The following is a 12,113-nucleotide window of genomic DNA, read 5'->3' as shown; positions in this document are numbered from 1 at the left end:
TGACTGATTAGTTATTCCATTTTTATTGCCTGCCTGGTCTTGATCTTGTTTGTCTGACTCATCTAATCCTTCGTTCCTCAATCTGCATATGTGTCTGCTGATTAAAACTAAGACCTGTTTGATCTTCAACCTGAGTTGTTCTGGAGCCCGCTGAGTGTTTTTGTCCAAGAGTAGGCTATCAGCGTTTGTAAATGAATTGGCTTTTTCAGATCTTTCGATCTAATGGATGAAATAAGCTCACACAATTTACATACGAATGCATCCGGAGACAACAAAAAAACACACATGAAGCAGCAGCTTACGTTTCTGCTCTGACAGCCGCAAGACTATGCCGAACGCGGTGAGTGCCTGCTAGAAATCAGGAATGGTGAGAGAACGTTGTGCTTGGTACGTTTTCGTCTTCAAACCAAACTGGGGTCTTCTTCAGCCGACAGTTTAACCCTTAAATGCGTGAATGTTTCGCCAATCACTATTACACATTCAGGTCTTTAGCGACCTGGATCTATAGCACGGATGGATCTCTACCTTTTGCGATAATACAAAACTCTCCTGATATTAGAGTAACAATTACAGAAGAATAAAATAAAGCATATTTTGTTACCTTTTGGAGCTTGGAAGGGTTCAGTTTTTTCTCAAAAAACATTTTAGATGTTTTATACCATCATCACTGTTCTCGTCAGAGCTCATTTCTCAGTACATTCAGCATCTGGATCATATTCACGATCTCAAACATATTCTCAAAACTATAATTTGCAAAATCTTAAACATTTATATTTTGATCATTGACAGCTTCTTGAACAGATCCACCATCAAGCGACAGTGACACTAATATTTGAATGCATTCTTGCAATACTTGTTCTGCAGTAAAATCGCAGAGCCATTTCAAGTTTTGCTGATGATACTTCCTATTCTTTTGTTTTCTGCCTGCGGTATGACTGAAACATCACTTCATCATTGTGACATTGCTACCTTGTGGAATAAAGGTGAATTACACTTATTCAGTCATCACTGTTACACACCTCGGGTCAACCCTTCCCTGTACAATAATTTTAAAAAAAGTGTATACCTCTGGAAGTGGTCAAAAATGGACAAGCTCAAAATGTTTTAGACATCGTTTACACCTGTATTTAGCACTTGTGATCCGATCAACCAAATACCAGACCAAATACCGATCAACCAATACAAATCTTAATACCAGGCATTATATGGCATAATAAATTATAGTGGTTGGTTTTTTCCCCCTCACTGGTCCTGCCAAGAGATTATATCAAAATTACAATTAATTGAGATGTGAAATGAGTTCTGATAATTCATCTTCTTTTCAAATGTTCATCATACAAGTCAGAAATGATGACTGGACATACCTGCTCCCAAAATAAACCCTAAAAACAGTGACATTCAGCACAAATCCTCTGCGTCCTATCCTTAAACTCCTACAAGGCGTCAGTTTACTTCTCTTTTCCTTTTACACTTAATTTCTTGCTGTATTAAACTCTTCCCCAGACTTACCAAATTACCACACTAGCACAGAAACATCTCAGTCCCTGTTCCCATGGTAGCCATAACATGCAAGCTTGCAGGTTGTTAACAGCCATTATAGTGACCAAGCCACCTCGTTTTACAGGGTCTCAGATTTTTCACAGCTCTGTTGTGCAGATTATGTTTAACACTGCGCTGATAATGCGTGCCTGCAGATACGGGAACTAGCTTTTACTGGCCATTATAGGTTTCTTGTCCGGAACTAGAAATTTCTATTCTACAAGGACAAAAAAAAGTGACAACCATACTTTCTCCAAATCCATGGACTTTCATGAACTTCCCAAATTTCCAAACAAATGTTCAGATTATGTATTTATATGTAAATCTTTTCTAAACCCCTTTTTGTAGGTTCTCAGTTATACACAAACACACACTGTTTAACATTAAAAACCACTTCTAAACCTGAACACATCAGACCTTTGACATTTCAGTTATTTGATTTAAATGATAAAGTAGAAGAGGCAAGGTTTGTTTATGTGAACGACCAGTCGTTGCAAGACCATCAAATGTGTTTATTTATTTTTAATCAGCATATGTGTTTACTGTGCCTTTGTGCTGTACTCAGAATGTAATTGATAAAATGTGTACTTATGCACTGTTCATTATGATTTGTCTTTGATAGAATGGCAACGTGTCCCCACCAGCTTTTTGTTTGTGTTATGTTTCTTTTTTTATAAATGACATAAAACTTCAAAAGGAAAGCTTGAGTGGATTTAATCAGCGTAATAAAGTTTTTTATTTTCACCATTAACATAGGGGGGTAAAAACACAAGGGTGGAATTAATTAGTGACTGTGAAGGCAGAGAAACTTTAACCCCAGTAAACCATGAGCTGCACAGGGGCTGAATGGCCATAAACGTGTATAAGCTTCGTGCAGTCGTGGTGCTTTTGCTTTTGCTGATCATTTTTTGTTGTGAAAAGTGCACTCAAAGTGTATTAATCATATACTTGAGCTTATTTTCAGATAATATCATATTGATCAAAATGAAAGGATACTTTACTAATGGATACTCACTTTCAAAATCACTGAAAGTGAATATATTTTGAAATGTTGTTCTGTACATTATGTTATACTGTTTAAGAAGCTCTTATGCTTGCCAAGGCTGCATTTATTTGATCAAAAAACAGTGTTATTACAAAATATTATTATAATTGATCTGCTTTCTATTTGAATAAATGTTTATTCCTGTGATGGCAAATTTTCAGCAGCCATTAATCCTGTCTTCAGTGTCAAATGATGCTTAAGAAATCATTCTAATATGCTGATTTTGTGCTAAAAAACCCCCACTTATTATTATTATTAAATTTTAAAAAACAGTTGCACTGCTTAATGTTTTTGTGGAAACCAGATTCAATATAAATATTAATTCATTGATGGAATACAAAGTAAAAAAAAATTAAAAAACTGCATTTATTTGAAATTAAATATTTTGTAACTATCACTACAGTTATCAATTTAATGCATCCTTTGCTAAATAAAAGTATTAATTTCTTACAAAAAGGTGCCTCAAACCACAGAGTGTATCAAATTAGAAAAATGCAAAATAGAAAAACTGTGTACAGCTCTAATGCTCTGCTATATTATATATCATATATTTGCTCTATATATCTAACACTTGCATACCATATATGCTTTTCTCATTGTACTTCAGTCTTAGACACCAAAGTTAAATGTGTAATAAATGATGCAACCTCTGTTCTGCACTTTATTTTTTATTATTTGTTGGTTTCGAATTTTTTTGTGCATTGTACCATTTAAATATTTCTGTAATGAGACCATAAATATCAACCATTAGAACCTCAATAAGTAGTAAAACCAGTGATATTTTATAACCTTAGAGGTAAATGCATTGCCATCTTATGAGGGCATTTGTCATTCTGATGGTCTAGAACTCTCACAGGCTGTGCTTACAAATCCAGTCTGAACTACACCAATAAAGTCAGGTTTTCTGTGAGATAAGCTTGGAATGAGACTATTTTGTATTTTCACACTCCAGGGTCTCTAAAACACCAGTGTGCCCACCTAAAGCAGGTGTGCGAGTGTGACCTCCAGTCCAGATCATTTCCCTCTCCAGAGCAGCCATTGTTCGATCTCACCTCAGAACCCTGTCACCTCATTCAGCTTTAAACCTCCTGCATGTTGAGTAATGATCCACACTGGGGCTCAGTTTCGACAGGTTTGTAGGGTGAGGTCGAAAGGGCTATCCTATGAGCTTTGATTAATGGCATCATGTCTGATTATATACTGTATCATGGACTTTAATGACTGATTTGTGCATTTATCAACACTATACTGTCCTGCTATATGCTTTCATTTTGTTTCCTTTTCTGTCAGCACACATATTGCCATGCACAATATCAGCAACAGCACCACTAAAACCAGTCAATCGAATGTTAATGTGTGACTTGAGTATTAGCCTAATGCTTTTAGCAGCAGAGTAACAGCATACGAACAGGCAGCCGTTGTTCACAAACAGCTCAATGTTAAAACCAGGATAATGAAGCAATCTAACCATGTAATTTAATATGACCGGACTGATTTAAGGAGCCGTTTGACCAGCCTGAAATGAATCCCTGTGGGCATTTGAACGGCTGTGAAATCAACAGTTGCTGCTGCAGATTTTAGCACGTCTTAAGTAGGGAGTTAAACCAAGGCCTGGTGTGGAACCACAAGATAATTCCATCCCAAACACATGGTCGAAGTGCGGTCAGAGGATTAGGTAAATGCTCACCAATACTGCTTTAAGAGACACTGAGGGTTTTGACTGAGGTTATAGGTTTAAAATGACAAGTATTGTTGTATAAGTGATTAATGACAAATTTAACACCAGGGATTTGATTGTTTGTAGAGCAACTATACATACTGTGTTCAGAAAGGATCACAGATAATAGAAATATATTGTGTATAATGTGAAATTTTATCCCCACTCTTTATGAAGCATAGCAGCATTGTATCAAGGTAATTTTTCTGAACAAAATGGGGGAAAAAAGATCAAATAAATGTTTTCATTCAATTCTAAGACCTTAAGCAAATTCTCTATTCCCTCAGTTCGTACCATAATGCACAGAAACCCTATCCTTATTATTGTATTCCAATAAAATGATTTTTTTTAAATACATTTATTTTGAAATAATAAAGATTTTCATTATTTAAATTTTATTATCATAATTATTTGTGTTAATTAGATATTTGATGGTATTTAATTGGTTTGTATTGGTTCTTACTGTGCATATTCAGTGATGTTTTTTGTAGGTCATAAGAGTTATTGGATACACATGATCAAGAGTATCAAAATCAATAATTGGAATCAAAAAGGTTTCACATTTCTTACATACCATACTTACATATATTCTTAGCATACTCCACACTCTTTGCAACTTGTTTGTTGACTTATTTTAAATGAACTATAATATTATGTTATATTACAAATACAGTAATGGTCAAAAGCTTGTATTCTCCAAACTTGTACATATACAAGCTTATATAACTTATCATGTGCATCTAATGACTCTAAAAACTTTTAGTTTTTTATTTAAGTCTAATTTTCTTTATGCATGCAATTTTTTTTATTCTTTTTTACTTAAAGGGTAAAATAGACCCATATGGCACCCATTCTTATTTAGTATACCTGCAAAAATCCAATACCTGATTTATTTGGAATTTTAAGGGCATCTGATGATGGATGAAGCATTAAATAGCTTAATGAAATTGCCTCCATCCAACAGCTCTGTAGCAAGCAAAGTAGCATGCGGCTTGCCATGTAGCCAACTGTTTTTCACATCGAAAACTAAAAGCACAACATGTCACATGGTATAACGATCAAATCAATCACATTTCGTGTACCCATAGTAATAAAACACAACATGCACCACATTACATTAAATTGCCCTTGCACAATGATACAATGTATTAATAGGGTGGGATTTAATAATGGCTGAAAATCTGGAGACACTGGTAAATACCAGCTGGCTCAATATCACAAAAAATGCATTAACTAACCATTATGTTTTTCATTTCTCTCAGTCCATAGATTGCATTTAAGGCCTCATGTGCATTTTCTTCAGTTGGGTGAGTAATGGGATGTTAAGTGAATGGAGTTTATATAAGGTCTCCAGTTCTATCTGTTGGCAGAAACAAAGACAGAAGACACCTTCCACCTGAGTCGCACCATCTGAAATGGAGGCCTAGCTTCTACAACAACAAACACACTGCAAATGGATAGTGATGGGATTCAGATTTATGTGTTTTGCCTGATTGTTTCTGATTAAACCAATCACACCCCCATCTGATTTTAATGTGCACAGAGACATTGTGATAGAGGTGGAGAGAAATGCATTAGATTCTTAAGTTGACTGTATATAGAGAGGCTGTAGATGACATGGATGCCCTTAGTGTGATACTCTGCTTTGGTGATGGATCCAAATACCTGAGCAGACTGAGTGCACCATAAAACATTTTAATTATTACCTATGATCTTAGACCCAAGGAACTGCAATCCATCTTCAATGGTCAGGTGTAGATGTTAAGAGGCTCATTTCATGAGAAATCACATTTTCATTGATCTTGAGACCACTGCAACAAGCAGGTGTACATTTACATGTCAACGACGCCTGCTTGGTGTTAAGAAACTCAATCAATCATGGAAAGGTACTGAGAAAATACATGCTATTTTTTCTTAGCCCCAGGACATGATAAGAGAAAAATGTGGGAAAGTGCACAGAAACTTTGCTGTTCCTGGATGTTTGTAACATCTGTTGCTCTACATATCATCCCGAAGTCTTCCAACATTAAATATGATCATTAAAAACTACACTATACCATTTAAAAGTTAGGGGTCGGTACGCTTTAAAAAAAAGAAGAAGAAATGAATAGTTTCATTTAGCAAGGATGCCTTAAAATTGATCAAAAGTGACAAAGGGATTTATAATATTACAAAATATTTATATTTCAAATAAATTTATGAATTTAAAATTCTTTTTAACTTTCTATTCATCATGAAATTAATCATTTCATTAATCATGATTTAATTTTTTTCCACAAAAATATCAAGCTGCACAACTGTTTTCAACATTGATAATAGAAAGAAATGTTTCCAGCAAATTAGAATGATTTCTGAAAGATCATGTGACATTGAAGACTGGAGTAATGATGCTGAAAAATCACTTTTATCATCACAGGAATAAATTACATTTTAAAATATATTAAAATAGAAAACAGTTATTTAAAATTTTAGTAATATTCCACCATATTATAGCTTTTTATTGTGTTTTTGATCAAATAAATGCAGCTTTGGTGAGAATAAGAGACTTTTACCGAACCTAAACTTTTGAACGCTAGTGTAATAAGGTCAATGACGAACTTTAAAGTGTCAAAGTCACCATGAAATTGAACGATGACAATTCTGTTTTCTATGCATTTCTTCGTTTGAGAAGCCGTTTCACTATACATAACAATAGGCAAGAAAAGATTATCGCTAATTCCGTTTTGTGACGACTTTAAGAATATTACTAATATTAATCTAAATCAGTTTCAGGTTTTCTCTTATAAGACTATTTGAACTAGCAAATTCTGATGCACACACACTCATATACCGTGTAAGGTCCCATTACTCAGCTCAATTAGCCTGCTCTTGACTAATCTAATGATTATGCTAATCACTAAATACCTTGTCCAGTCATTCCTCAGGGGTGCAACAGACCAAGAGGAAAACACTGGCTTTAAATTCACAGAGGTGGTACATGGAAATTATTAATACAGTGAGTTTCTTTTAGAGGCCAGCATAAGTGTGTTTACAGTATGTGGGCCTGAAATGAGGCAGGTAATTGGGCTCTGTTTCTCTTCCAGGTGTGAAACCCCTGTGGATGGCAATTAAGTAATTAGTTAAATGTACCTGAACAACAGAGACCCACCACATGTTAACTGATTACACCATCGAGCAGGATCGTCTGTCCCAGCAGAGCACGGCTCTAGCAACAGCAAAGTCATGGGATGGAATCTCAGAAAACACACATCCTTGAATGCACAGAAAGTTGCTTTGCATAAAAGCCACATATATAAATATAAATAATTGAATGTAAATATCTCAGTTTACTACTAATGTACAAAATCAAAACTGTCTGCAGGTGACTGATAAAGAAAATTATCTAATAATTTATTCATGTGACTACATTGGTGCTCAAGAAACATATTATCTATGTTGAAAACACTTGTACCAATTCTTTTTTTTTTCTTCTCTCCCATGATGTATGACACATTATGCATTTTTCAGGTTTCTTTGATGAATAGAAAGAAAAGTATTTTTTAAATATAATTTTTATGATATATACTTTACTTAAAGTCTTTATGTATAATGCATTATAAATGTATTCTTAATTTACACTATAATGCATAATATATCTTTCATATTCATATATTTTCATAAATAATTGTAACCAAAGTTTAAAAGCTGCATTTTAATATTTGCAGATGCGTTGATACATCTGAAATTGGTTGTATCTCGTGTTTCAATGCAGCTTTATAAAGACATAACATAATTATAATGAATGTATTATAACTGTGGTTATAATTATTCATGAGACCAACATGCATTATAAAGGTGCATTACAAAGCATAATTAATGTATAAAAAATATTTTTTTACATTAGGCTATAAGTATTACCATTTTTTTGTTGAATGTAAAAGTCTTAAAAAACTGTTATTTTTTATTAAAGTAATGCATTCTTGCTGAATAAAAGTATTAATTTATTTTAGCCTATTTTTGATCTAAATGCTCTGTTTAGGGGTGTAACAGCACTTAAACCAAATCTCTTTACCATGTGCACTTCTAATGACTGTATTTTGTAAACTCCACCAATGTCCCATGTCTCCTCATGATTAAGGAAAGATAGCTCACCACGATCATTACTGTCACCATCTGCCAGTGCTTCTTTACAGGGTCATTTATAAAGAAAACTAACAGGGATGATTACATTTGGACACTGACTATCAGGCTAATTTTAAGATGAGCGAGCCTGGAGAATCTCATACACATGTTTAAACGTTCTGTGGCGATGATTTTAGAGACGCTGATGAACATACGAGAGCTGTTTCAGCCATGGACGACAACATTCAGAGTTACTTTCACAAGAAAAGAACAGAGAGAGAATGAAATATAGACTTCAAGCAAATATAGCGCCGCTGAAAATGTCTTGCTGATTACTGCTGAGTGAATACGCAATACATCACAGCTCAACACTGTGACAAAACTGCCTTCATGAGCAAATTCTTTTTTAATGCTATCTGTAGGGAAAATAGCATTCAGTGAGAGGATGTAAACAATGCACAGCAGGGAGTGAAACAATTTGTAATGATAATTTTGAAGTCTGAGTCGCAAGAATATTGGATGATGAATTTGCACAAGCTACTAAACAGTAAAGTTTTTAATGCATTGCGCTATTAATATGACAAATGAACATCCCTCCTAGACATATTTCTGCATCTAGATGCTATACCATGACAGTACATTCAGGACAGTGGCTAATAGTTATGAGATATGTCCCTCTGTTGACAGCTACGCAACTACCACTTTGGCACTTCAAAAAGTTCATAAAGAGATAAAAGTAATTTAAATGAACTGTTCGCTGATCAATGTTTATATCTGAAAAAGCCTAAATTCAATATATTCATCATATAAAGTGATCGAGTCTCTGTTCACTCATTTTGGACTAAACCGCTCAAGTCATATGAATTAGTTTTGCAATCTCTTTATGAACTTTTTGAAGCGTCAAAGTGTTGTAGTTGCATAGCTTTTCAATGGAGGGACAGAAAGCTCTCAGATTTCATCAAAAAGATCTTCATTTGTGTTCCGAAGATGAACGAAAGTCTTACAGGTTTGGAACGACATGAGGGTGAGTAATTAATAACAGAATTTTCATTTTTGGGTGAACTAACCCTTTAACATCATCTCCCATACACAAAATAAATATATTTGAAATATATTTTCAGAATATATTTTGGAATATATGCAAATATTTGAAATTGGCCCAATAAATATATTTCACACTTAACATCATATATTTTTGTTATATTTCAGAATATATTTCAATGTATTTGGAATATATGCCACATATGTTTTGACACTTTTGGGGACCCATACAGAAAAAAATACATTGAAATATATTCCGAAATATAACAAAAATATATGATGTTAAGTGTGAAATATATTTATTGGGCCAATTTCAAATATTTGCATATATTCCAAAATATATTCTGAAAATATATTTCAAATATATTTATTTTGTGTATGGGCTAGTATATGGACACAGCTTTCACAGACCATAAACCAATTATTATTATTATATATATATATATATATATATATATATATATACAGTATATATAAATTATGCATCATGCTCTTCTTTAAACAAACCATTTACAAAAACCCAAACCTTTAACCCTTTTAAATAATCACAAATGATCTCTGTTCTCAAGTGTGTTTCTTGAGCAATGAAAGAGCTTTTTATAACGAGATAACTTTTTTTATATATAGCCTATATATATAAGCTTTAAATACATGCAGAAACTAACCACACATGGCAAGATGTGTTTCATTTCTGTACAGGATATTTAGTGAAAGCAGAGATTTGGACCCTGTTAAACTTCATTCATAAAGAGAGCAGCAGTCACGCCTGTAGGAGTCAGTAAACCTCTTCCAGCCGCTGCGCCGCATTTCCGCTTCCACTGGACTCAGGAGTCCCCAAATCCCTGCAAAGAGCTGTGAGCACTCAGAAGCACGAAAGGATTCGATATATGTCAGAAACACTTTTATTCCTTACACAAGTCACTCCGAAAGTTTGTAGCAGCGCTCAATTGGAATGCAGAGTTAAAGTGGAACGAGTTTCACCAACTCCAAACTTTGTTTTGGTATTTTGAGTGTTTGACAGACGCTTCCAGGATCAAACGCCGGACAGGTAAGAGCATGTTAATGTAATGTAACTTATAAAAAGTCAAGATACAGTAGATTTATTATGCAATGCTGACGCTGAATCGAATACTTGATCTTCTGAGGAAAAGTTCCCCTACTGATATCTTTCTGCCTTTGTTATTAATAACCGTTATTAAAGTGAAGAACAATGCATTGTATCAGCATCTTTGCTGGAATTGTAAATACAGTAAAACTGTAGAAATTATTTTAACAGAAAATTAGTAAATTGACACAATGAAACCTGTTTATTGGCTAACTGTTATATATATATATATATATATATATATATATATATATATATATATATATATCACACACACTTATAATGCATACTGTATAGTGTATATAAAACAGTGATAGCCTATATTTTTTGATACTATAACGTTATATTGTATTAGAATAATTTGATATTTTTGCTACATTTATTCATTTGACTAATTAATGAAAGTTATGTGTTGCCAGAAACTAAATTTCACACAATGTGTAGCATATCATAAATATATGAGGTGTAAAGAGATTTGTAAGAGTTTGAGATCTGACATGAGTGAGGAATGTTGGAGCGCAGACCCAGAGGTATTTCTGGAATCAAAGCTTAAATTCAGAGCTCTTTGAGAGACAACAGCTGAGAAGAGATCAATATGCTCTAAATTGGCCAATGGAGACGACATCTACTTCATAGTCTCATGTTTTCAGCTGTCACATACACGGTCAAAACGAGACTTATAAAGCTCTTGTGGATATACAGAATGATTTAGCCAGATTGAATAATTAATTGTAATGTTATATGAAATGTTTCTCATTTGGAATAGTTTTCTTTAAACCTATGTGGCCCTGCACACTTAATTTTGAGAAATGCTGAGGTTATGTGATGCCCCTTTCAGAGACGTTCGTCCACAGCAGGGCATATTTGTCCTTGCGTAAACAGCCTCCCTCTTCTGGCTTTGTGTCCCTGTGGACTCAGACATGGCCGTTGTGTTTACAGGCTAGAAGATCAGCATGTATCCCTTTGACCCTGACCCCCAAATTCCAGTTCTGCATCCTGCCTGGAACAGGCGGTCCTCAGGACCACTGCTTTCCGAGGCCTTATGCTGGGGGAAAACATGTGGCAATATCCTCTGCTCGCATGGAGGGCACGTGGCACGAGTTGTTTGAGGCAGATGAGTCCCCTCCCCATCAGCTTCATCGTCCTCTCTCTTTTAAAGAGCCTGTGATTAAACTCACCACACCAAGTTCTCTGTCTAATCAAACGCTTCAACCGGATTTCATTGTTTTTCAACCTTTTTATTGTAGTTCCTGTTGGAAGATTAAAACTCTGATATTCCAAGCATCAAAGCTGATCTCTGTGCGATCAGAAATGAACACTTCCTTAGATTGTGATTGACTTTTTTGAGTAAATGGATGATACACTAGTGGTCTATGCAGTAGTGTTGTTTACATCATCGCTAGCTCTAACTCATCATGCTTAATTGCTCTGTTTTTCCAGGCTGGTGTTTCACGAACGATCCCATTATCTCCAGCCGACTAAGCATCCACACACTCTCACACCCACATAGAGTCCACAGTTGTTTTTGTTCTCCCTTTGACCTCATTGGCTCATTCGGCCAGTGC

This window comes from Leuciscus leuciscus (genome assembly GCF_965113295.1).
Source record: "Leuciscus leuciscus genome assembly, chromosome: 10".
Lineage (NCBI taxonomy): Eukaryota > Metazoa > Chordata > Actinopteri > Cypriniformes > Leuciscidae > Leuciscus > Leuciscus leuciscus.
The sequence above is the reverse complement of the archived record's forward strand: the minus strand, read 5'-3'. Positions refer to the sequence as shown.